Below are 26,365 nucleotides of genomic sequence, written 5' to 3'. Positions count from 1 at the left end.
ATGCTGGGATTGCAGGTTTGGTCCCCTGGGATGCCTACCAAAGGCAACCAATTGATGTTTCTCTCTCACATCCATGTTCTTGCCCTTTCTTTCTCCCTCCCTTCCGCTCTCTCTAAAAGCAAAACTACAATAAAATATTTTTAAAAATCTCGTCTGTCCTTCTTCAGCTGCTCAGAAAAATAGAGAATTATCAGTCTGTTTCACACACTCCAATATATGCTTTATAAAGTTGAATATAGGTTCCCCAACCCATTCGAAATTCAAGCATTCCAATGAATCCATTCCTAAGTCAAAATACCATAAAGCAAAGAAGTAATTAACTTGAGGCACATCTTGCTAGAGGATGAACACAATAAATCGAGATCAAGCAGAGATGCTCACCGACGGAGTTCGAAGCTACGGTGCTTGAGGTTGAGATGCTTAGAGCAGTTCCCAGGAAGTGGCTTGGTGGGGCTACTTTTATTGCTCAGGGTTCATGCTGCCTCCATAAAGGTTTGCTAAAACACAAATACTAGTTTTTCCTTTTGCCATTTTTCATAAAAACAAAAATTATCTTCAATTTTTTTCTTTTTTCTTTTTTTTTAATTAGAGAAAACAGACACTGTGTTGCAGCCTCCCTAGGCTGGGCAGGTCCACTTGAGACTCAGGTAGATGGAAGAAAATGTGTGGAGCTGTGAGGATGCTTGACAATGCCTTTATTTGGGAGAGTCACACAAGCCACAAGCCCATGTCCAAGTTGGTGCCCCAACTCCCCGCCTCATCCAAAGCTCCTACCCCTTAAGTACTAGCCCCAAACAAAACCAGCTGCAGGCCAGAATGTGAGGTAACCTAGCACGAGCTACGCATGTGAGCCCACTCAAGGCTGCAGGGCAGTTTATTGCACCCAGACAAAGGCTGTGGGAGCACTGCTTTATCAGATTCCTTCAAGGTTGTAAGAAGCCGCTTCCACCACACATCTGGGTAAGGGAGCCAGACTGCTTCCACTTACCCTGCAGACACTGATGCAGGTCTTCTGTAAAAGTGATGTGGCATAGAGCAAACTCTTGAAAAGTGGGGTATACCTTTATTGTATAGCTGGAGTTGAATCTTTAATGCTTAGAGAGCACCAGCAAATAGGAGCCATTCAATACTCATTTACTGCATGAATAAGTGGTTAAAAAGACATTAGCAAATATTTATTGTACAAGTCAATGCTGTCAGTGTCACCAAGGATGCAAGTCAGTTGGAACCAGTTTTTCTGAATCTACAACCTATGCACTTAAATTCATTGGGAGAAGCAAGAGTTTAGGATGATGCTATACATACCACATTGAAGTGGGAATGGTACGAAGTGAATCCCCTTATATAATGCCTTTCTGGAAAGAGTCAAGATGGATGTTCCTGAAAGAGTAAAATTAAATAAATTACATAACTGGGTAATTGTGAGCACCCCAGACACACTGCTTTCTGGAAATTTGTGGGATTTGTGTGTGTGTGTGTGTGTGTGTGTGTGTGTCCATTCCACTTTTAATTTATTTTGGTCTTGAGTATTTTCTAATACTAAATTATATTTTCTATATCTAAAGAGTGATATAACCATGATCCTCTATTTATGGTCAACCCTCAAATAAAATGGGTTCATTCACAGTTCAATTTTTTTTTTTTGGCTTAGTCTCTGTGAATTTTCCAATTTTCTGTCAAACTTCTGGTCTTTTAGCACTGTATCACGAATCCTGATACTGTCTTCTTTTGCTTGAAAAGTTCCATTTCCAATGGAAGGATTTTTTTTGGTCCCAAATTTGTCTCAGGTGGGAATTCATAACTTGCAGAATTCTGGCCTGACCTGAAGCTGTTCCGAGCTTTGATGTTTACAAAACCTGGTATCCAAGCAACACCTCCCATAGGGTGGGCCTCCCCCCACCACACTCCAGAAGCTTAAATGTTCTAGCCCTTCAGAGACCTGTGCTATTTTAATGACAGCAGAAATATTTCTTTCTGCTATATGTTTTTCTTCAGCAGGGTGTTTCTTTCTTTCTTTTCTTCTTATTATTTCCTTTCTCCTTTCAGGCAAATTGTTTGTTTGTTTGTTTTTGTTTTTAAATTAAGCTCTCTGGATTATTTTTCCCATTCCAATTACAGGGTGTGACAAAGGTAGGTTTACAATTGTTCATATGAAAACAACACAATAATTAATAAGTAATAATATAAGAATAAGCTCTGTGTATTCACAACTATAAACCTACTTTTGCCTCACCCTGCATCTTGGGCTACCACAATCTGCAGATTTACAGAATCAGTATGTATATTTTTCTTTTCTTTTGCTTCTTGGACTAGATATTTTATCTCCTGGTTTTGATACTCTTTTATAGGGTTACTTATAGGGAGCCATACAGAGACAATTTCTTCTTTATCTGTAGCAAGCATTTGCCATCCCAGCTCTCCCTGCGTTGTACACTGCCATCTCATACATGAGCTTTGATGGGATCAACACCTACACTTCCTTGAACTTAATCTATTTATTGTTTTCCTGACAACCACCATTTCGACCCACCTTCTTTGACCTTTCCTTCTGTAATACAGTTTCACAATATTACATGGCACATTCCTTCCCTTCATAGAAACCTACAACATTCTCAATTCCGCTGTTGTACTGAAACTCCTCTGATGATACTTGAATTATATTACGCTGCTCTACTCACCCTCCTTACCCTTATCTTCAAACTTAACAATATGTTCACTAAAGCTGTTCTAGTCTTTAGCAGGTGACTCTAAAATATTTGACTGCTTACCTGTAATTTTAATAGGAGAGCTTTCACTTGTGTCTTGTATCTGGTTTTTTTTTTTCCTGAAAATTCTTTTTTGTTTTGTTTCTGAGAGCTCTGTTTTCTTCTTCAGTGCAGTTTAATTTAGCTATAGCCCTCTCTGACCCAGAAATAACTAAACAATTTTTCCATTCTCTGGCCCCATTGAGAAGAGCTGTTGGTCATGCTATGCTTTCATTTCTCTTTCATATCTACCAGGACAGGTCTCAACCTTTTCAACTTGAGCAAATCCTTTCTTTCACCACCATCATCAGTATCAATTTCTTTATTATTTTTTCTCATTTTCTGACCATTTCAAGTTTTTTTCCCTATGAAAAAGACCAAATTCCTAGATCATTGGTTATTTATAAAGACCTAATTTCTAACACAGAGTGTCATAGGTACAAACCTCATTAATTTATTTCTTAGCCTCTGGGCCCTTAACAATTTCACTGAGCATTTACTCAGTCTAAACTAACAATATAATTTTTCCTTAACATTGCGAAGTCTTAATGCTCTTTATCTCCTTAGAGATAAAATGAACCACACATTCAAGGTTAAACTACAATGGGGGTGATTGAAATTGATAGCCTTTATTCAGCTTTATAATAAATTCAAGATATCTTAAAATAGAAATCTGTTGATGTGTGTGACGCACACATTTTAATTATAGGATTTAAAAATGAGATTTACTCAGCCCAATTCTCATGAGGGGCCAACACTGGATTTAGTTGATTTGGTTTAATAAATTGAGGTTGCTAATTTTATTTACCTACTCTTTAGAAGGAAAATGCTGATAATTATAGTATATACTTTTTCTTATTAGCACTATTTTATTTATATCCAAGAAATTTAAGCTGTGAAATGAACTTTGTGAAAAGCTGTGAAGAATTAATAATTTTAAAATTCCACTGAAATATTATCACTGTAAATCACTATTTCAACCTTTGCATGTGTAAAAAATATATTACATTTGTACATATTTATAGAGAAATACACAGGCAGAATGCTGTGTATATCATGTGATATCAATATAATTTCATCTTTTTTATATATGAGACAAAACTGATAGCCAGAAGTACATGCTGAAATATGTAAAGCACTATGAAGTTCATAGTCACTTAGCAATTATCATTTATAGCCACCTATTTCTGCACCAAAAAGTGTACATTGGAAAAAGATTCTGTCAAGTATATTACTCTCTATAAAATTTTTGTTATTTTGCAGGTAAGGTAATTGATTTCTCATTAGGTAAAACTGTGCTCTGAATAAGAGGCAGGGCTGTCTGATTGCACAGCACATGATCTGTGAGATAATTTTGGATGCATTGGAGGAGCTAACAATATATTCAGTGCCTAAGTCTAAGCTTTATTGAATATAAAAGAAACATTATGTGGTTAACTGATCATTATTTTTCTTAGGTAAATCAGCCTAAAATTTGCTTTTAAATTGTATTTGTTTGTATATGTTATACACACACACATATCTATTTATATATATAAAATTACTAAATGGATCTTCAAAGAATTAGAACTTTTTCTTACCCCCTATTTTGAACATATCCCTGAATAATAAGCATAATCTTCTTACATGCACACTCCGCCTGGTAATCTATATCAACTTTAATAAGTATCAAGTTTGTTCCATCCATCTTTAAAATATTTAATTTCAACACACTATTCTTTTTATTCTGATCCTGGTAATGGATTATTTCCATAGTTAACTTAGTTTTTTCTTTGTGCAAAACACTTTCTTCTGTCATAGTCTGTGTTCGATATTTTTTGTTCATTTTATGACTTCCTGGTTTTATGAGAAAAACTGACCAAATTAAATGTTTAGACTATCCCTACCTCAACATCTCTAAGGGAAAAGGCAATTTTATTATCATGTGTTCACAGACAGGAAAATATTGTACCAGAAGAATGAGCTCAGCTCACCTTAATTGAAGGTTTTCTCGAAAAAAAAGGTCTTGTAAAATGTTCTAAAATACAAATTTTGATGATGACAATCACAATGTACTACAAGCGATTTACAATATAATTTTTAACTTTTAAAACAAATACTCAGATCATTAACTTTTACCATCTCCAATTGATGAAGAATCATCATCAAGTGCTGTTTAGATCTCCAGGTAGAAGTGATGCTCTTACAACTGTCTAGCTTATTTCAAAGGCTATATTTTAGTTTTGGTGAAAACTATATTTATATGGCAAGATAATTTTTTCCCAATTAAGTTCTTCCCATTATAATACAAATATGGTGTGTTAGATCTGTTGAGAGTGTGTGATAAACATTTAAAAGTTGACTTTGCTTTGATGTCTTGACACTAAATAAAAGGGACTATTTATTTATTTATTTATTTATTTATAGCTATAAATGGAATGATGTCCTTAGGACAGATTTGTGGGCAATTTGCCACATCACTCTAGTATCTCCCAGCAGCTGGGACATAGAGGTTCACTATATGGATAAGAGCAGAATATCATTACAGAAACCCACAGTAACATCCCCGAGTGTATGAGTTGTCTGGCTTGCCTTCTCACGCACACAGGCTCTTAAGTGTTTTATTTTTCAGCAGATGCGCCCCTGAATTATGTTCATGCCAAGTTTTACATAATGTTTTATGTTCTTTATCAGTGAAACAATATGAAATATTTAAAAGGAAGTTATCACCATGGCCAATATAAAAGATTAAATAGAATTGTTTGTCTCTTCTCTCAAAAAGAAAACATGTTCAGAGAATACTAAAACAGTATCAGATTTCCAGATTTAGATTCTGATCAAAATACTGTATTCTTTGTTCCCTATATTATGAGGTGTTTTCTGTCATTCTTAAGCTGAATGAAACCATAAGAAACTCAGTAAAATTTTATGATGATAAAATATTTTATTCTTAAAAGTGAAAAACTGTACCACAAAGCTTAAGAAAAAGTAAACTTCTAAAAGTTGGAAACACTCAAAGTGAGGAAACAGTGATGAAGTAATGACTTTTTAAAAAATGTATTTTGCAATATTAAATGATAGCCATTAAATATTAAAGTGGAAAGCAATAGAATTCAATAAAAAAGAAATCACTTAAAAATTTGTTGACTCTGTAGGTCTTTGAAAATCACATCAATAAATGTTAAACATTTCATCATAGAAAAATGAATTTATAGAGCTAAGCCTTGTATATTTTTTTTTATCATGTCTGTACAGGGCTATAACAGACTGCGTGAGAAAGCAATTGATCATGGTGGCAATGACTTTTCAGGACACCAAGTGCTGTTTGTGCTTGTTCGTTGCAAGGCAGAGAGGAATAATAGCCTCCTATTCTCTCTAGGCAAACTGTCTAATCCTTCGAGACTGCTTCTGGTCAGCATTGTGGTGGTCATGAATTCTACTAAACTCTAACTTAATATATAAAATAAGGTACAATAAATAGTCTGAATTACATTAACTGAATTACTGTATTTTAGTGAACTTTACATCTTAGCCAGCACGTTGTAGTCTCTGCTTCTTCATTAAAGCAGCACCTCAATCCACAACATGGCCAAAATTATCAAAAAATGGATCATGCCCTGTTAGTTCTAATTTTCTTCCTTCCAAGTCCAACTTTACTGCATTCCTCTAGCTTTTCCATGGTGAAGGTTTATTTGGTTTCAAATTATTTTAAGAGTCTTAGTGGCTCTCATTCTCCTTTGCGGGGAATTGAGCAAAATCTCTGTGTATTTGCCTCCAGGTTTATTTGTAGAAATTATCCTCATTCAGAAAACATATGTCAGGAAGAAAAAAAATCCAACAAAGTAAATTCTAGTTGGCTTATGGATCTTGCATTCACCTTACCAAAAATAAGAAAGACAGAGAAATAATTGTTTGAAAGTATACATGATATGTGTTGGATCAGTTAAGTGGTCTAAAGACTTGAAGAGTCAAAGAAAAGTAAAATCAAGTTGTACTAAAAAGCCACCCAAACGGTCATATGAAAGAATTAAGAAACTGGGCTTACAGAGTAGATAAGTGGCACATTTTTAGTGAGGAGGGCTCTTCATATGTTTGAAGAGATGTCATCTCTTTTTTCTTGCTATAATTGGACCCATCAGGTCAAAGGGTATAAAGAATCCTTAATAATTAGGCCTTCTCAAAAGAATAAGATGGTTGCCATATGGATAGATGATAGAAAGAGAGAGAGAGAGAGAGATTACTGAGTTCACTCAAGCGGACCTTAAATAACATATTGCAGAGGGAACAATTGCACTAGGTGTGCCATCCTGTACTTCACCCAACTTCTGATTCTAAATTGCCTATCCCGTAAGTGCCTTAGGGACAAGGTCACATCTGGTTTATGTTTGAAAATATTTCTAGCCTCAGGTTGTACATAAGTCTTTAGAGAGGTAGAAAGATTGTAAACTGTTACCTTTTGCTTGCCCACAGCGACAATTGCAGTGTTCTGAACATATTAGAGACTCAATAAATATTTTATAGACAAATTGGAAGATGAAATTTTGGAATGTGTGTTTTAAATAAAAATGCAGCCAGTAGGACTTTATGCACAGTCAGTGTTGTCTCAGCAGATGTTTTTACTTGAAATGATGTGATCTGTCTAATCTGGCATCTTGGCATAGAAAGGTGTTTTCTACTCCAGGTGGCAATGCCTTGAAATAATAGCAAATGACTGTTTCCCAGCAACAAAAAAGAGAAGTTCCTGCTGCACAGTCATTTCCTAAATTCTTCCACCCAACAATTAAAAATAAATCAATGGAAATTAATCCTAATTTTTGAGCTTATCATTTTCATTTCTTGCTATTCCTGATAGTGTATTATCAATTAAGAATCTATAAAGGGAAATTTATTTCAATAGAAACATTGTCGAACAAACATATGCCATAAAATTTTTATGACTGGTAAACAAATTTAATTTTCTGAGTAAAGATATTTCATGTTTCAGTCCATAAAATTTCATTCTTTACTTCAGTATATATATATTCAATGATATAACATGTTCCTATTCTAATAATCCTTTGCTCCATGTAGTTGTTAACAGAATTCTTACTTACAAGTCAGTGAAACTGATCAGTTTATACTTTTTTATATGGAAGCATCACTGAGAATAGTAGGGAGGGGTTTACCCAGGCATGTAGCTAGATGGAAGCATGAGCGGAGGAGACAGAAGGACTCAGGAGAAGGCAGGAGTCTAGAGCACCAGCTCTAGAGATAGACTGACTGGGTTTGCATCTTCTTTGCTACCACCTAGTATGTATATGATTTGGGGGGAAATTGCTGAACAATTCTATTGTTTCATTTTCTCATTTGTAAATGGGGATGGTGACATTCATGATAGCCCCTATATTCTAACATACCTATGAATGAGTTCATATGTGTAAATTCCTTAGGGGGAGACTTGAAAAAATGTTAGGTTATCCTTTGCATTTAAATTTATGCACACAACTTATATTTACATATTTATTGATAAAATAATAGTTGCTTCAACCAAAAGTCAGAAAAAAACATGAAAGATATCTGTTATCTGAGTTGTAGACCCAACTATCACTTCCCTTTCTTCCTTATGTCCTATTTAATATTTAAGAAAATAACCGATATTGAATATATAACTCTTATTTGTGCAATGTGTTATTTTACATTGTAAATAATAACATACTAGAATATATCAAAGAACTATAATGTAATTGCAGTAAGTATGGTTCAATACTAATAAGTTATATATTTTTTGCATATCCTTAAAGATAAACAGCACTTGGAGAATAACTTTTTTAAAACAGCATAATGGGAACAGAGGATACATTGCTTTAAAAACAGGCAGCCATACATCTTGCTTTTGATTTGCGAAACTAATGGTTGAATCAAAGCAGGTTAAAATAAAGAGAGCTTATAACCTGAGGGAATAATTGTCCTCTGTATTTGTATGAAAAGATACATAGTGTTCAAGTCCATTCAGTCAACTTGACACCCTCTGATGCTTCACCTCACGGAGTCCTGGGAAGGGATCATGCCTATAGAAAACGAATGGGTTTCTTTCTTCCAGTTACTAAAGTAAATCTACTGGAAACTTCTGAAATTAACACCCCCTACTAGACAACGCAGTCTTTTCTGCCTGCTGAGAAAAACCATACCAGGCAAAGAGCAAAAAACAGTGGGATGGCTGTGTAGGGCTAAATATAGCTTTCTTTCCTAGAGGAAGTTTGAATATTGCAGGACATTTTTACAAAGAATGTGGCTGAAACTTTTGCATTGTTTAGCATTCTTCATTACTTATTCTATGTAGTTTCATATGCCACTGCAGCGTAATCTAGCAGCAACAGTTAAAGAGTTTCAAAAGATGTACATGAGTGAGTCACTTAAATGCTAATTATAAATTTAACTGGTCAGATCTGAACCCTTTTGGTTTTATCATTCTTGTAAGTTTTGTGTATCAGAGACAGTTACTGACCCTATAAAATTTATCATCTATTTCTGTAAACTAGAGATCAGTTACATATACAATTATGTTACATATATTGTTTATTTCTGTTATGGTGTTACATTTATATATAAATTCACATCTATCAAAAGACAAACAGTTAATATGCTATTTCTCAAATTGTTTCATAATGGAAGAAAAAAGGGGGAAGAGAGAATAATAAATCCTTCAGGCTGAAGAGATCAATTATATTCTGTTGTTGAGGAAGCTGAAATTGCACCTTTTTATAAAAACATTGCTTTTATTTCTAAGTACTGAGAATACATATTGAGTATAAAGAAAATAAATTTAACAAATATTAATTGATCCTATCTTACATACCTGAACATCTAATGTATGATACATGTTATGAAAATGTAAATTGAATGGCACATGTCCTCTGATCTTGAAACATTGGCATTAAAGACAAACAAAACAATAAAACCAGGTAGCAAGTAATATATGTTATTGAACTAATTTTTCAAAATATATATTTTTGTTTATGTACAAGAAAGGGAAATATATATTTTTTTCTGTGGGTTAGAGGAAACACAGAGCATTTTATCAAAGAAATGGTATTTGAGCTATATCTTGCAGGATAGGCAGGTTCAGTAGATGGATAGGGTACAGAGATATATAGATATTCCATAGAGAGAAGGGTATGAGCAGAAACATAATGGCAAGGAAGTTGGACCTGTGCTTGTAAAGTTTGTACAAATAAATGTATATAGAAAAGAGGAGTAGGAGAGAAATCATATTTTAAAAAAGAGGTTGTCAAAATTATGGAAAACTTGATTTTGATGAGAAATAGTGGTTTCAGTTTTTTCTAGGCATGGGAACCACTGAAGCCTATGAATTAAAGTGACATAAAAAAAAAGATATGTCTAGGGAGGATATACCTGTGTTTATTGCAATGGTTATACCAAGAGGTAATATTTTGTTATTGATAAAGTCTACAAAGTTTCTTACATTCAAAATGATTACTTCTTCCCATAAGAATATTTGAAATGACTCACTATCAAAACATGTGGCTTTGCTAGTTGTTTTATTAGTTTCTAATTGATGTTTCTTTATTATCAACCACACTGATAAAAATTCCAACCATTTTTAATGTAATGAGAATGGTTTGCACGACCTTGATGTAACCGGGCATCCAAGGAGAGTGGGCTGGAGTGCGCATTTGTGAACAATGACAATTTTATTGTACTAATCAGTGGGGACAGTAGACACCATTGAAGGAACATGTGTACTATGTGGCCATCACAATCAAAATGACTTAGTGAGTAGAGCAGTGACTCTGCATCAAATTTTGCCTTAAGCTTGAACATTCCTCTGCAGAAACTATTCAGCTGATTTAGAAGCCTTTCAGGGATGATGCAATGAGTGCAGCACAAATAAAAATGTGGCACAAACTCTTTACAGATGGTTTAGAATCTGTTGAAAGTGATCCACATTCTGGAAGACCTGCAGAATTTTTTGGGAGGCATCAAATCACTCAGGTGACCCAGTCACCCTACAGCCCAGAGTAGGAACCCTGAGACTTCTGGCTTTTCCCAGAATTAAAATCACCTTTGAAAAGGAAGAGATTTCAGACTATTGATGAGATTCAAGAAAATACAATGGGGCAGCTGATGGCAATTTCAACAAAGGGTTTTTCAGATTGTTTTAAACAGTGGAAGAGACACCGAGAGGTGTCTGAGGTCCAAAGGTACCTACTATAAAGAGGGGCTGAAATGTCATTGTCCTATGTACAATGTTTCTTGTTTCTTGTATCATCTTTAATAAATGTCTCTCTTTTTCATAGTACATGGCTGGATACTTTCTGGACAGAGACATCTGAGATACGCACACACATGCACACACACACATTACATAAACATATATAATGATATATTTATATCTGATATAAATATAATGATATATTTCCAATTATCATTACTACTGGTATATTTGGATAAATTTCTATGACTTTATTTGGTTACATTGATTCTATCCTTTTCTTTCCCCTTTGTTTTTCTTCTTTTATTTTTCTTTAATTTTTAACAAAATATTTTATTTAACACAATATATTAAAACTATTATCATTTCTTTTTTTTAATTTATTTTTTCAAATACATTTGTCTCTGCCTACCTCCCACCACTTTTCCTTGCCCCCTCCCTACCTCTGTCTTCCCTCCCTCAACCCTTCTCCTTTGGTTTTGTCCATGAGTCCTTGCTATGTTCCTTGATTTGCCCCTTCCCTTCCTTTTCCCCTGCCCCTCCCCCCTCCTTCCCTCTTGTCTCTGTTGGTTTCTTTTCCTTTCAGTATTGCTGGTCTTATTTTCCTTGCATTTTTGTATTGTTGGTTAGGTTACGCTTATAGGTGAGATCATATGGTATTTGTCTTTTGCCCCCTGGCTTATTTTGCTTAGCATAATGCTCTCTACTTTCATCCATGCTGTCGCAAAGTTTAGTAGTTCTTGTTTTCTTTCTGCTGCATAGTATTCCATTGTGTAAATGTACCATGGTTTTTTGATCCAGTAATCTACTGATGTGCATTTAGGTTGCTTCCAGCACTTGGTTATTGTAAATTGTGCTGCTATGAACATTGGGGTGCATAGGTTCTTTTGAATTGGCGTTTTGGGATTCTTTGGGTCTAGTCCCAGCAGGGGAATCACTGGATCAAAAGGCAGTTCCATTTTCAGTTTTTTGAGGAAATTCCACACTGCTTTCCACAATGGCTGCACCAGTCTGCATTCCCACCAACAGTGTACTAGTGTTCCCTTTTCTTCACAGCCTCGCCAGCACCTGTTGTTTGTTGATCTGTTTATGATGGCCATTCTGACTGGTGTGAGGTGGTAGCGCATTGTGGTTTCGATCTGCATTTCTCTGATGGCTAGTGATGCCAAGCATCCTTTCAAATGTCTCTGTGCCCTCTGTATCTCTTCCTTGGAAAAGCGTCTGCCCAGATCCTTTACCCATTTTTTGATTGGATCATTTGTCTTTATATATCTTGGAGATCAAACCTCTATCTGATGTATCATTAGCAAATATATTTTCCCATAGGGATGGCTCCCTTTTCATTTCCTGATGTTTTCTTTAGCTGTGCAGAAACTTCTCATTTTGATGAAGTCCCACTTGTTTATTCTTTCCTTTATGTCCCTTGCTTTAGGAGACATATCAGTGAAAAAATTGCTGCGTGGATATCTGAGAGTTTCCTGCCAATGTTCTCCTCTAGGACTTTGATGGTGTTGCGACTTATATTTAAGTCTTTTATCCATCTTCAGTTTATTTTTGTGTATGGTGCCAGATGATGATCCAATTTCAACTTTTTGCATGTAGCCGTCCAGCTCTCCCAACACCATTTGTTGAAGAGGCTATTATGGCTCCATTTTATGCTTTTGCCCCCATTGTCAAATATTAGATGCCCATAGAGACCTGGGCTTATTTCTGGGCTTTCTATTCTGTTCCCCTGGTCTATGGGTCTGTTCTTGTGCCAGTACCAGATTGTTTTGAGTATAGTGGCTTTGTGGTATAGTTTGATATCTGGTATTGTGATCCCTCCTACTTTGTATTTCTTTCTCAAAATTGCTGCAGCTATTCGGAGTCGTTTATGGTTCCATATAAATTTTTGAAATGTTTGTTTTATTTCTGTGAAATTTGTCATTGGTATCTTAATAGGGATTGCGTTAAATCTATAAATTGCTTTGGGTAGTATGGATATTTTGATGATATTAATTCTTCCAATCCATGAGCACGGTATATGCTTCCATTTATTTGTGTCTTCCTTAATTTCTTTTTTCAATGTTGTATAGTTTTCTGAGTACAGGTCTTTTACGTCTTTGGTTAAATTTATGCCTAGGTACTTTATTTTTCCTGTTACTATATCGAATGGTATTTTTTTTCAATTTCTTCTTCCTCTATTTCATTGCTGGTATACAAAAATGCCTTTGATTTCTGAATATTGACTTTGTATCCTTCTGTTTCGCCAAATTCACTTATTAGGTAGAGTAGTTTTTTGGTAGAGTCTACAGGGTTTTCTATGTACACTATCATGTCATCTGAAAACAGTGATAGTTTTAATTCCTTCTTTCTTAATAGGATGCCTTTTATTTCTTTTTCTTGTCTGACCGCTGTGGCCAGGACTTCCAATACCATGTTGAAAAGAAGTAGTGAAAGTGGACATCCTTGTCGTGTTCCCGATGTTAGTGGGAAAGCTTTCAGTTTTTGCCTGTTGAGTTGATGTTGGCTGTAGGTTTCTCATATATGGCCTTTACTATGTTGAGGAAGGCCCCATTTATTCCTATTTTGCTGAGTGTTTTGATCATAAATGGGTGCTGTCCTTATTGAATGCTTTTTCTGCGTCTATTGAGATGATCATGTGGTTTTTGTCTTTTCTTTTATTTATGTGATGTATTATGTTTATTGACTTACGTATATTGAACCATCCCTGCATCCCTGGGATGAACCCACGTGATCGTAGTGGATAATCTTTTGAATGTATTGCTGGATGCAGTTTGCCAATATTTTGTTGAGGATTTAGCATCTATGTTCATCAGCGAAATTGGCCTGTAGTTTTCTTTCTTTGTAGGGTCTTTATCTGGTTTTGGGATCAGGGTGATGCTGGCCTCATAGAAGGAGTCTGGGAGTCTTTCCTCCTCTTGGATTTTTTGTTATAGTCTGAGAAGGACAGGGGTTAGCTCTTCCTTAAATGTTTTGTAAAATTCTCCTGGGAAACCGTCCGGCCCTGGGCTTTTGTGTGCTGGGAGTTTCTTGATTACTGCTTCCATTTCCCCAGCTCTTATCAGTCTGTTCAAGCTTTCTGTTTCTTCCCCCTTCAGTGTTGGAAGATTATACTTTTCTAGAAATTTGTCCATTTCATCAAGATTTTCAAATTTCTTGGCATATAATTGTTCATAGTAGTTTCTGACAATCCTTTGTATTTCTGTGGTATCAGTTGTTATTTCTCCTCTTTCGTTTCTGATATTATTAATTTGGGTCCTCTCCCTTTTTTTCTTGATGAGTCTGCTTAAAGGCTTGTCAATTTGATAGATCTTTTCAAAGAACCAGCTTCTGGATTGGTTTATCCTCTGAATTGTTCTTCTCATCTCTATGTCTTTCAGTTCTCCTCTAACCTTGACTATTTCCTTCCTTCTACTTGCTCTGCGATTTATTTGTTGTTGTTTCTCCAGTTCTTGAAGTTGTAGTCTTAGGTCTTTTATTTGAAATGTTTCTATCTTTTTTAGGTAAGCCTGTATTGCTATGAACTTCCCTCTCAAGACTGCCTTTGCTGTGTCCCATAGGTTTTTGAACTGTTGTCTGTTCATTTTCATTTGTTTCCAGAAATTTTTTGATATCTTTTCTTATCTCATTATTGACCCATTCATTGTTTAATAGTGTACTGTTCAGTTTCCATGAGTTTGCAAGTTTTTGAAGTTTCTCTTTGAGGTTGATTTCGAGTTTCAAGGCCTTGTGGTCCGAGAAAAAGTTTGGTATTATTTCAATTTTCCTGAATTTGCTGAGGTTTGCTTTGTGTCCTTTCATGTGGTCTATCTTTGAAAAACTGCCATGAGCATTTGAAAAGAATGTGTATTTTTCTTCTTTGGGATGTAAGGTTCTATATATGTCAGTTAAGTCTCTTTGATTCAGTGTGTCATTCAGCTGCACAATATCTTTATTAATGTTTTGTTTGGAAGATCTGTCCATTTTTGACAGTGGGGTGTTGAAATCCCCTACTATCAGTGTGTTGCTGTCTATATCTTTTTTGAAGTCTTCCAACAATTTCCTTATATACTTGGGGGCTCCTAAATTGAGAGCATATAAGTTTACAATGTTTATGTCTTCTTGATAGATTCTTCCTTTAAATATTATAAAGTGCTCCCTGTGGGTCTCTTTTTATGGCCTTTGTTTTGAAATCTACTTTGTCTGATACAAGTACGGCAACCCCGGCCTTTTTCTATTGCCCATTTGCTTGGAATATTTTTTTCCATCCCTTTACTTTCAATCTGTGTAGGTCTCTTGCTCTGAGGTGGGTCTCTTGTAGGCAGCAGATGTGTGGGTCATGTTTTCTTATCCATTCAGCTACCCTGTGTCTTTTGATTGGGGCATTTAGTCTATTCACGTTGAGAGATATTACTGATAGAAACTTACTCGTCTTTTCTCTTTGTACCTGTGTTCGTCTCTCTCTTATTCTTTTTCTTCATCTTCTTAAACCAGTCCCCTTAGCATATCTTGGAGTGCTGGTTTGGTAGAGATGTATTCTTTTAGCCTTCTTTTGTCTGGGAAACTCCTAATTTCCCCTTCTATTTTAATTGAGAGCCTTGCTGGGTAGAGTAGCCTTGGCTGTAGGCCCTTGCTTTTCATGACTTGGAATATTTGTTGCCATTCCCTTCTGGCTTGTAGTGTTTCTGTTGAGAAGTCAGCTCCTAGCCGTATCCGGGCCCCCTTGTATGTGACTTTCTCCTTCTCCCTTGCTGCCTTGAGGATTCTCTCTTTGTCTTTGACATTTGCCATTTTAATGATGATGTGTCTTGGAGTGGGTCTCCTTGGCTCCCTCTTGAGTGGGGTCCTCTGTGCTTCCTGGATCCATGAGAGCCTTTCTCTCCTCAAATTAAGGAAATTTTCCATCATTACTTTTTCGAGGAGGTTCTCTATCCCTTGCTCCTCTTCTTCTCCTTCTGGTATCCCTATTATATGGATATTATTGCGTTTCAGGTTGTCCTGCATTTCCCTAAATGTCTCTTCATTCTTTTTGAGCCGTTTTTCCATTTCTTGTTCTTTCTGGGAGCTTTTTTCTACCTTATGCTACATCTCACTGATTCAATTCTCGGTTTAATCCAGCCTGCTTTGGAATCCTTCTACTGTGTTCTTCAATTCAGAAATGGTATTCTTCATATCCTCTTGGGTCTTCTTCATAATTTCTATGTCTTTTTCCTGGTTGATATAGTTTGCTGTAAGATCCTGATAGTTTCTCTACAGTTTCTCATAGTTATCTTTGAGCTGGCTGAGCTCATTGAGCTTCCTTAGAACCATTGTTTTTGAATTCCATATCTGATAGTTCCCTTGCCTCTATTTCATTTAGCTCTCTCTATGGGGAGTCTCCTTTTCTACTCATTTTGGGGGAACTTCTTTTTCTTCCCATTTTTCTGAGAGTCTGTTACAATAATAATTTGTTTGTTTGTTTGTTTGTTTTTTCTTTAGTTTTCTTTCTGTGCCTGCCTCTGATGATGTCAGTTGTTGACCTTATATGACCTTGGGTCGTTTGTCTGAGCTTTCCAGGAGTCTATTGTCTGTGTCTGATTCCCTCTTTGGGCAGCTCTGTGACCCCTTTGGTCAGGGATGAAGTATTTCTTTGGATCTCTCTGCACTCTCACGCTGGCTCCTTGAGTGCATTCCCCGGCCCAACAAGATCTCCCACCTTCCTGGGCACTTATTCACCCAACCTCGGGCACTCATCTGGCGCCCCCTCCAGGTGGGCGCCCCGGGACTGGTCAGTTTAGGGTTTTCTATTGTGTGCTTTCCCTGCTTTTGGCTCTTTGGGGTGTTGCCTGCCCTCGCCAAATGGAGACTATGGAAATGGGAGGAAGTCAGCTCCAGGACTCTCGGGTTAATGGTTAATCCTGTCTCTAGTATCTCTTCCAGGGACTCTGGGAAGCTCTATGGCCCCTTCTGCCGGGGGATTCACTATTTCTGGGGACCGCTCTGCACTCGCCCGCCGCGTGGGCCGGTTTACGCCAGCCCTCGCAGATCTGCACACTCCCTCGCAGGTCCCAGCGGCACCAACCTGAGGGAGCCCTCGCCAGCCCATGTGGGTTCACACACACACCCTCGCCAACCCTCGCCAGCCACTCGGCGCGAGTGTGCACCCCTGCACTGGGTGGTTTTGGACTGTCTATTGTGTGCTTTTCAGCTTTTGGCTCTTTGGGGGTGTGGCCTGTTCCCGCACAATGGAGACTATGGTAAGGGGAAGGAATCGGGACTCCCTGGTTCCTCCTCTCATTCTTTCCCCAACACCTGTTTCCAGTCTCTCCTCAGGGGTCTCTTGGCAGTTCTGTTACCCCTTCAGCCAGGGATCCTCTATTTCTTCCAGCCAGTCTGCACTTAGCCCCGCGGCTCACATGTGCATAAGCTGTGTGCAGAGCGCACAAAAGGCAGGTTAATTGATTCTTTTATGCCTGAGCGAGATGGTAGCTGCAGAGCAGGAGGTGAGTCATCACCGGGGCTCTGCCGGCCACCATCTCAGTTCTCTTTACAAAGTTTTCCTCACCAATCTTTTCCCAGCCACCAGCCTGCTCTGCTGCCGCCTCTACCCAGAGATCAAGGAGGGCGGCTGCCACTGCAATTTTTGTGTTGGTCCTTTAAATGTCTCTTTGCATCCCCAGCCACCCGTCTCTGGCAGAGAGCGCCCCTGAGCTTTTTGGGGTTTCATTTTGTCTGTGCATTTTCCTGGTTTCAGCTGCTGTAGTCTAGGGGGTCCCTGTTTATGGTTCAGACCCTGTTCTTCTCAGGGTGATCCAAATGGCTGTTTCAATGTCCCTCTGGTGCTAGTGCCCGAGGGCGCCCAGCCCACCCTCTTGAGCCTCCACCGCACTTCTCACCCGTTGGGATGTGTGAGAATTGAATCTACTGTCTGTCTGGGGCTCCGCAGCTCCTCTCCCACTATTGTTCCATTGTTTTTCAGGTGATTTCTCCACTATTTAGTTACAATTCCAGTTTGGTCTTGGGAGGAGGTCAGCGTGACTCCCATTTACTCCTCTGCCATCTTCCTCCTAAACTCTTCTTTTAAATAGAGATTTATTTTTCATTTAATTTTCCTCCTCGACTAATTTTTTCTCATATCTTCTGCTTTCATTGTTTTTCTTCACCAATGAACTCTCATCTGAATAAGCTATCTTTCTACCTTCCTTAGAAATTTTCCTAGGAAGGATTTATTAATTACAGATTCTGCTTTTTTTGTCTGAAAATTTTCTTACGTTACTCTAATTCCTAAAATATTTCCTTAGTTTGTGTAATTTATAAGATGGACATTTTTTCTCCATACTTTAAGGATATTTCCCAGTCTTAGATTTTCTTTGTGGCTACTGAGAAGTCAAGTATTGAATAATGGTTAGTCTTTTGAAAATGATCTACTTTTTCTCTTTGGCTGATACCAAATCACCATGTAATCTATGGTATGTATAGTTTCACTTTAAGCCTTAAGGTAGAGATTTTTAAAACTTATTTTGATACAACAAAACTCTGTATTCTAACAGAAACAAAACTGCTTTGAGAGCATATCAATTCTATGTTGAACCATTAATTATTAACCTATCATGGGCTTTCTCTGATGTTGACCCAAACTCCATTCCCAGTACCTTTTTCCTTTAACTGCTTCTACATTAGTGCCCCAAACACGTTTGCCACCAGGTGTGCATATGTAACACTATTCTTTTAAAATAACATTCTAATATTCATAGACAATGTGTTTCTTCCTAATAAAAATGCAGAGATTCATTAGAAAAGAATGTGTTTTACCTTTCTGCTGTTTGTCCTTTGCCCTTTTCTTCTTCCCCTTCTTTCTACTTAGACCTGCAGCACTCATAGATCTCTATGTTTAGAAGCATACGATTAAAAACTGAATATGGTCAATAATATCATGAAAACTGTGGCTGCTGGAAGTGGCGGGGGGACCACTCTGAAAAGTACATGATTTTCTAACCCCTTTTTCATACACCCAAAACTGACACAGAATAAGATTGAATGTAAACTGTTATTTGAAACGTATAAATTTAAAAAGAAAAGATTGAAAACCTCTGATAGAACAAAAAGATATCCTGATGAACCAAAGTGCTAACCCTAGACTAACTACATTCAGACATTTTTTTAAATGAGATAAATAAATCTTAAAAATACTTTAGTAGAACTTCTGAAACTTAAACCAAAAGCTTCTAATTCTGAAAATGTATAATAGTTTATCATTTATGTAATAGACCCGGGTGAATGGCATTATTTCCTCCTTTTAAGCTCTTTCCAAAACAATGGGAAAATCTTTGGTATTTTTTATTATCTGGAAGAGTTTAAGTGTATAAATAATTTGAGGATTAAATTTTCAGAGCCTAACTTTTTATTTTATAAATAAGATTTTTACCCCCTTTTGATTAAAAAGATGATTTTTTAATCAGTTAAGCATACTTCACAATCACAGTCCAATTTCCAGAAATGTTGTCAACATTGTAATTTTTTTTCAAATTCATGACATGTTGAAGTTAATGGCTAAATATTTTGAAGGCACCTTCCTACATGCAAAAAATCCATACTTTAACTATTTTATGTCTTCTGTTAAAGGAATAGTTAAAAATACTAAACCATATAAAATATTTTTTAAAGATGTCAATGCCCTGTTATTCAGACAGACATAAAGATTCATCCAATACGTAGCAACTGTTTATTGACTATATATTATATGCCAAACACTGGAAGTGTGGCAGCAAGACATGTAATATGAAATCATTTTGTGGGTTAAAAAAGCATAAATAAAAAATAACATTTCAAATATTAAATTGAGGATATTAATATGATATTTTTGTCCCACTCTATTGGTTTTCATAGAAAAAGTTTAATTTAAATAAACATTTTTTGTATTTTCCCTCAATTCTTACTACTCCACAGGGAGGTAAAGCATATCCAAGCCTCTCACTCTTCTCTGCTTTAGGAAGCAACCTACCACATGGTATCTGTATATGTTCTGTTCTCTGCAGTCCAAGTTTTTATATGTGATATTTCAGTATTACTTCTGATGGATGAGGGTAGGAGTTGAACTGTATCCCCTGAAAAGAGTCATGTGGAACTCCTCATCTCCTCAGTACCTCCAAATGTGACCTTATTTGGAAATAGGATCTTTACAGAGATAATTAAGTTAAAATGAGGTGATTAGGGTGGGCCTACTCCAACTTGAGTGATGTTCTTATAAAAAGGGAAAGTTGGGTAAAGAGACAGACACACAAATGACAGAGAGACATACAGAGAGAATATCAAGTGAAGATGGAAAGTTGGAAGGATAAATGTACAGGCCAAGGAGCTTCTGGGGCTTCAGAAGGTAGGAGAGAGGCATGGAATGGGTCATTCTCTAGAACTCTCAGAGTGCCCATGCCCCCACCACATGCTGATCTTAGAGTTCTGGCCTCCAGAACTGTGAGACCATAAGTTTTGGTTGTTTTAAGCCATCCAGTTTGTGGTACTTTGTTACAGTAGCCTTAGGAAACTAATACAGTGAGCAAAGGGTCCAACTGTCAGATTCAGCCTCAAGGAACACACTTTCAAATAAAAGTCAAGCTTTCCAAAGTGATAGAATGGAAAGGAAAGCAACACAAATAGCTTGTGATGAACTACAATTAAATAGGAGAAATACCCCATCAATGGATTGCCGCTCTCCTTTGTTTGGCATAGGCTGACTGGAAATCTAATGGGACTAAAAAATTTCAGAGTGTCCCTAAAGTAAATTTATTTTCCTGCCTAGATTCATTGCAGAGTGATCAAGAGATTCCTACAACTAAGACTGAACAAACAGAGTAAGAAATGAGCAGGATGAATGCTAAGCCTTAAAAAAAAAAATGAACAAAAACAGAAAATGAGCAAAAAAAATTTAATAGATAAGATTTAGAAGATGTTGTTTGGACTTTATTTCCTTTGGATTTTTTTTTTCCCTAGGAAATTCAGAGTAGACCAAAGTTTTTCTTCACATCTTGAGAATTATATGCCATATTTTATGATTGAATTATCTTTATGACTTTATTTAAAATTCAGAACTAAACCACTGATACCAATGTAAAAATAAACAGCATACAACATTCACCCTTAAAATAAATAGGATAACCAATGTCCTTGGCAGGTGTTTTTTAAAATATAATGTTTTTCACTAAGTATTAATAAGTTTATACTTTGTTTATACTCCCCTATCTTTTTGTTGTCAGTACCAAAAATATCTTCATTCATTACACTGAAATTTTTATTTTAAAGTATTTGAAATATAATTGTAGGGGATTATGGAAACATTTTTACCTGCCTGTGAAAAGAGAAGGATTGAGCAAGCTGGGACTTGAACAGTAAAGATTTTGGTGCTTCTGAATTATTTCCCTAAAACAGCAGACTTAAAGTTTATATTACAACTACTGTGAGATGAAAGTCTTCATTGATCTGATTTAATAATGCAAATTTCAAAATGTAATGACAAATTTTATGAGCTCTAATTTAAGCCTATCAGTCTAACAAGTGTTAGGAAGGCCTGTAATGATTAGTAACACTGTAATATCCACTAGATCAAAATATCCAATGGAAAGTAAATTACTTTTGTAATATGATTCATTCTCCCTCCACTAGTGATTCTTCTTGTTCAATAAGATACTCTTAGATGAGAGACAATAAAAGTAAGATAAAGAAAATGATGAAAAGGAAAAATAAGTTTTGGGATTTTATATAGTGGTAAAATGATATTGTATTATTAAAAGCTTAGTGATTCTGAACTATGAATATAACAATAACGTGCACATCTAATAAAAAGAATTTCATTGAATACTTAATGTAACTAGACCTATGCTGGGAACACTGCATATATTATTCCATTTAATTAAAAAGAAACCTACATTAGTGTCCTTTTTTGAACTTCTTTACTTCTGTAAAATGCAGAAAGAGAAGTTATCAAATGATTATTATTATATAAATATTACCTCTATCTATAACAAATAATAATTTTAAAGCCAAGACTTGAATCCTTTTCTGTATCTAAAGATTGTAATCTTAACATAGGGTTAATCTTTATTTTGTAAAATCATCTCAATGATTTCAATAGCTGATTATTCCAATTTAGGATATTTCATGAACTTTTTCTCTCTCTGGTACTAACTATTCGTTTTATAGCTCATTAGCAACTTAACCTGAAAGGTAGGAGGAGAATTAGAAGACTATGCAACAGATAAATTTTGAATTTGTAAAAGATTTGGTATGCATATGTGACAGGATAGTAAGAAGCTAGGAAAATTCCTAGGCAAGTGGAATGCGGAAATTGAGACAAGAAAATAAAATAAGGCCAAACAGTTTGAGCAACTTACAGCCAGCAGGTGAACAGCAAGATCTTATCTTCCCTAACCAAGGACACTTGAGAGCAAATGGTTCAGACCTCTCCTCCCTAACCAGGGAATACATAGCTTAAATCTTCCTGGTCTGGGAAATAGAGAACGGAGATCTAATTAATGTCATTTGTGCCAGCTAAACCCAAGGACAAATGAAGTCAAGGGGACAAATAACAACAACAACAAAAATCATTAAAAGCTAGACAGACCCAATATAAAAGTAAAACAGTATAACAGGCCAAAGAATATTCCCAAATGTTTTATTCACTCATTTTGACACAAAAGAATATTAAAAATATACCTGGAAAGCTGAAGGGTATTCTGTTGAAATGCTCCCTTAAGATTCTCACCCACGCAGAAAGATAAGAAGCCCTCAGTGCAGGCTCACTCTGGAGCGCGTCCACGCCCCTTCCCCAGCTTGAACCTTTTATTTCCTCCTAATCCTGATCCGGTCTCCAGGGCCTTGTTTTTCTGATTTCTCAGTGAGCTAAGAGCAGCCCCGCCTTGGCTCACTCCTTTTCCATAGTGTTTCAAGGCAGCCAAAGCAGAGCACCTCATACGTTCTCTCCTATTACTTCTTGTACCCTAAGTTTTTTCTTTGTTTCACTGTCCCTGGCCCGTACTATCAAAATCACCTGGACTCATAAAATCTTTCCTACAAGAAGTCAGGAAGCCACACACTACAGTCCTGCCTAAGACAGACTCGCTTAGGCCAATTCCCCTCCGGTAACACAAGAACAAGAAAAGTAATTTTTAACTTAAGATTTCTAGTTTTTATTTGATGTTTTATTTGAATTTTTGAGTTGTAGGTATAGTTCAACTTTCTATCCTATTTATTTTCCTGATACCATAGAGAAATATTAAATTGTTGAAGTTAGACTTTTTCCACACTTTAGATTTCTTCAGCACACACACACACACACCCCCCAACATAAAAAACATTTTTTTCCCTTTAACATGTTAGCTTGTAATTTACCATATTTTAAGTGTCAAAAGTAATATTTTAATTGACTTTTTATCAAGTAATTTGGGGCATTAATTAATGAACTAAGGTGAAAATTCATTTTCTTTTTAATATCAAACATAAAATTCATTTTTTAGAAACTTTTAGACTCTTCTTCCTTCTTTTTACATACCAAACATTCTGTAGCATATAAAACTTCTGATATCACTGGTCTTTTAAAAAAAACCTTATAAAATGTTATATTCTTATGCTTCATATAAATAAATGTAATAATCACTTCCTTTCTAGCTTAGAGATTAAGTGCTTTAAATTCATGATTCTCTCAGCATAAGAATGATGAAGAACTGAACTTTATTTTACTTTACTTGCTTATGCATGGAGTACATAAGTTGTGACTAAAACATTACTTTTAGTTACAAATAGAGATAGGCAAAAATTTGAACAAAGTAAGAAGTTTTGATTATTCTTTGAGAACTATTGCCTTAGGTTATTTTCAACCTCAATTTACTTCATTCTTTTTGTTCTCTTCTAAAAGAGCCTTATAATTACAAACATGCAGAGAAAATTTAAAATTCAATTTTGTATTATTAGGTCTGTTGTCATGATAATAGCAGTCTTTGACGTTGTACTGCATCTTAAGACAGTCATACTAAGATTTTAATAATTACCAAATTTTACTTCTTTCCTAAAATTATTCAAAATATACTTTTTTACAATAGTGAATATTATTGTTGTATTGAACATGTTAACAGTGCAGTGTTGTATTGAATATTAACAGTGCGATGTCTTCACAATATTGAATTGAATTAGAAATAATTCTACAAAGACAAACCTAATTTAATTTGACATCTATTTGTATATTATTGTTAAATTATTGATTCAATGCATACACATTTATATTAGATGGTTTTTCAATCTTTTACATTTAATCATATTTACTATCCTAAAATAACTCCCTGAATTTTTGTCTAGTTTTTGCCTGAACTGGTAAAAATTACCAATCTTGGCATTAAATATTAGCTTCAAATTCCTCAGTAGAGAGAAGATTATGAAAGCTATGAAAGAGTGAATCTTCTTTTGATGGAGCGAGTCAACAGAGAAGAAAAGAAAATTGAGGCTTTGGGGGACTAAGAGAAAATAACAAAACTAGAAAACATTAGACAAGAATAAAGAGAATAGTGTCCAGTAAACCTAAGGGGGAGAGATATTTTCAATTTATTTGTTAATATATTGATAAGAATTTTGATCTGACTCTCAATAATCTTAAATTGAAAATAATCTTAACATGTTCATAAATACTGGGGATGTTAGGTATTATATGGCCTGAGAAATATTTGAAAATTTTGAATTAAATTCAGAGTAATGGATTTTTGTTAGAATCAAGGTAATTTTTTTTCAAAACAAAATTTTTTGCCATTGTGTTTTTATAAAATCTTTAGCACAAAGTTATATTATCATTATAAATACATTTCAAGTGGAAAAAATCAACAGAATTATCATCAGTAAAAGGTAAAGTACTTAGCAGGTGCTTCCAAGATAAAAATATTGATTGATCAAGATTACAACCAGTGTATAGGAAAGTACTCACATTCAAGGGATCCTATTGGGATTACCTATGGACATATAAAATTGTGGATTAAATAATGCTACAACGTTTAAGTTATTCTTTGAAACTGAATATAAATGAATCTTATTTGTAGTTGTATATTATTTTTACAAAAATTAGTAGCTACTCACTACTACAATGGTAGCTTGAGGAAAAGCATGTAACATGAAATATGATGGCATCAATTATTCCTGTGACATTTAATCTATATAGCTTTATTTCTTATTGGAGATTTTAGTCTACAGATATACCATTGCTTTAGAGAAGGTAAGGTTAATGTAAAACTTTGTTATAACTACAATGGTGACTTTCAGAAAGTAAATACTGTAATAACCTCACTAGATAAAAGAAATCTGAATTAAACAATTTAATAACCTTGCCAAGTAAATTAAAGTAATTTTTATTACCTTGGTCATTATGTTAAACTAATACAATTATATTTCATGTAAACTGGTGTTTTCCATAAGCAGTAGATAATGTGAAAAATCTTTATTCTGCTAGTTATGTCTTCAGTCTACTTCTGACAGGGAATCTTTTTAGTGTTGGTAATTTTCCTTGTGGAAACATCAGTTAACTGTCTCTGATAAATCTACTTAGAGTGGTGAGACACTTTAAATCTCAAACTTCTTAAAGAGGTTGAGATATGGCCATTAATCATTATCAGGTAAAAGATGTATTAAAATTTATCACTCTTCTAAAGCTCTTTTGTCAATTTGGACCCAGTCCAGGGCAAGCCCTTTTCACATAAAATAGAATAAAACAGACATGCATATAGACTCATTTCAATTTGGTCTGTCTCACTGCAGTGATTTGAAAAATGTATTCACTAAATTGTATTCAAAGATTTATGACCACTGGATCTTTCCATTTTTGTCTGGAACAAAAACCAGATATTTTACCAAGCCAGTTTTTTTGTGTGTGATGTTTTTAGTACTCTATCTAAAGCAATATTTGAGAGATAACATTCATAGAGAATTAAAAAATGTAAGAAAGAATTCCAAGTAAGCTTGATGTGATCCTTCATATACTTGTTTTCAAAATGTCGTGACTGCCAACTTTATTATAGATGATTTAGGGAAATGTGACTAAAAGGTGAACTGAATAAAGAACTCAACTTACAAGAGACAAAAATAACTTACCTCAAGAGTTGCATTTTTGCTGCTTCTTTGTTACTGATACTCTTATAATTGATACCACTTTATTTTCGGTGATCTTCAGATCCCAGCCTTTTATTTTCTCCATTCCTTTTAAAAACAAAGAAATATTGTCTTATTTCCATGCATAAGAAGCTTTATAATTTGTACCAAAATATTTGTTTCCCTAAACCTTTTAGCACCAATATAATTGGTAACAATTTACTATCTAGGGAAAATATTTTTTATCTTTGTAATCCTTTCAGAGATTTTCTTAATATGCATACATATGAAAGTAATGTATGACCTTTCTCCAATCTTTAACTTGAATAATAGCATGTTCTATTCTTTTTCACATTTACCT

The sequence above is a fragment of the Pteronotus mesoamericanus genome, unplaced genomic scaffold (assembly GCF_021234165.1).
Source record: "Pteronotus mesoamericanus isolate MK-2021 breed Mesoamerican mustached bat unplaced genomic scaffold, CSHL_Meso_final contig_180, whole genome shotgun sequence".
NCBI lineage: Eukaryota > Metazoa > Chordata > Mammalia > Chiroptera > Mormoopidae > Pteronotus > Pteronotus mesoamericanus.
The sequence above is the reverse complement of the archived record's forward strand: the minus strand, read 5'-3'. Positions refer to the sequence as shown.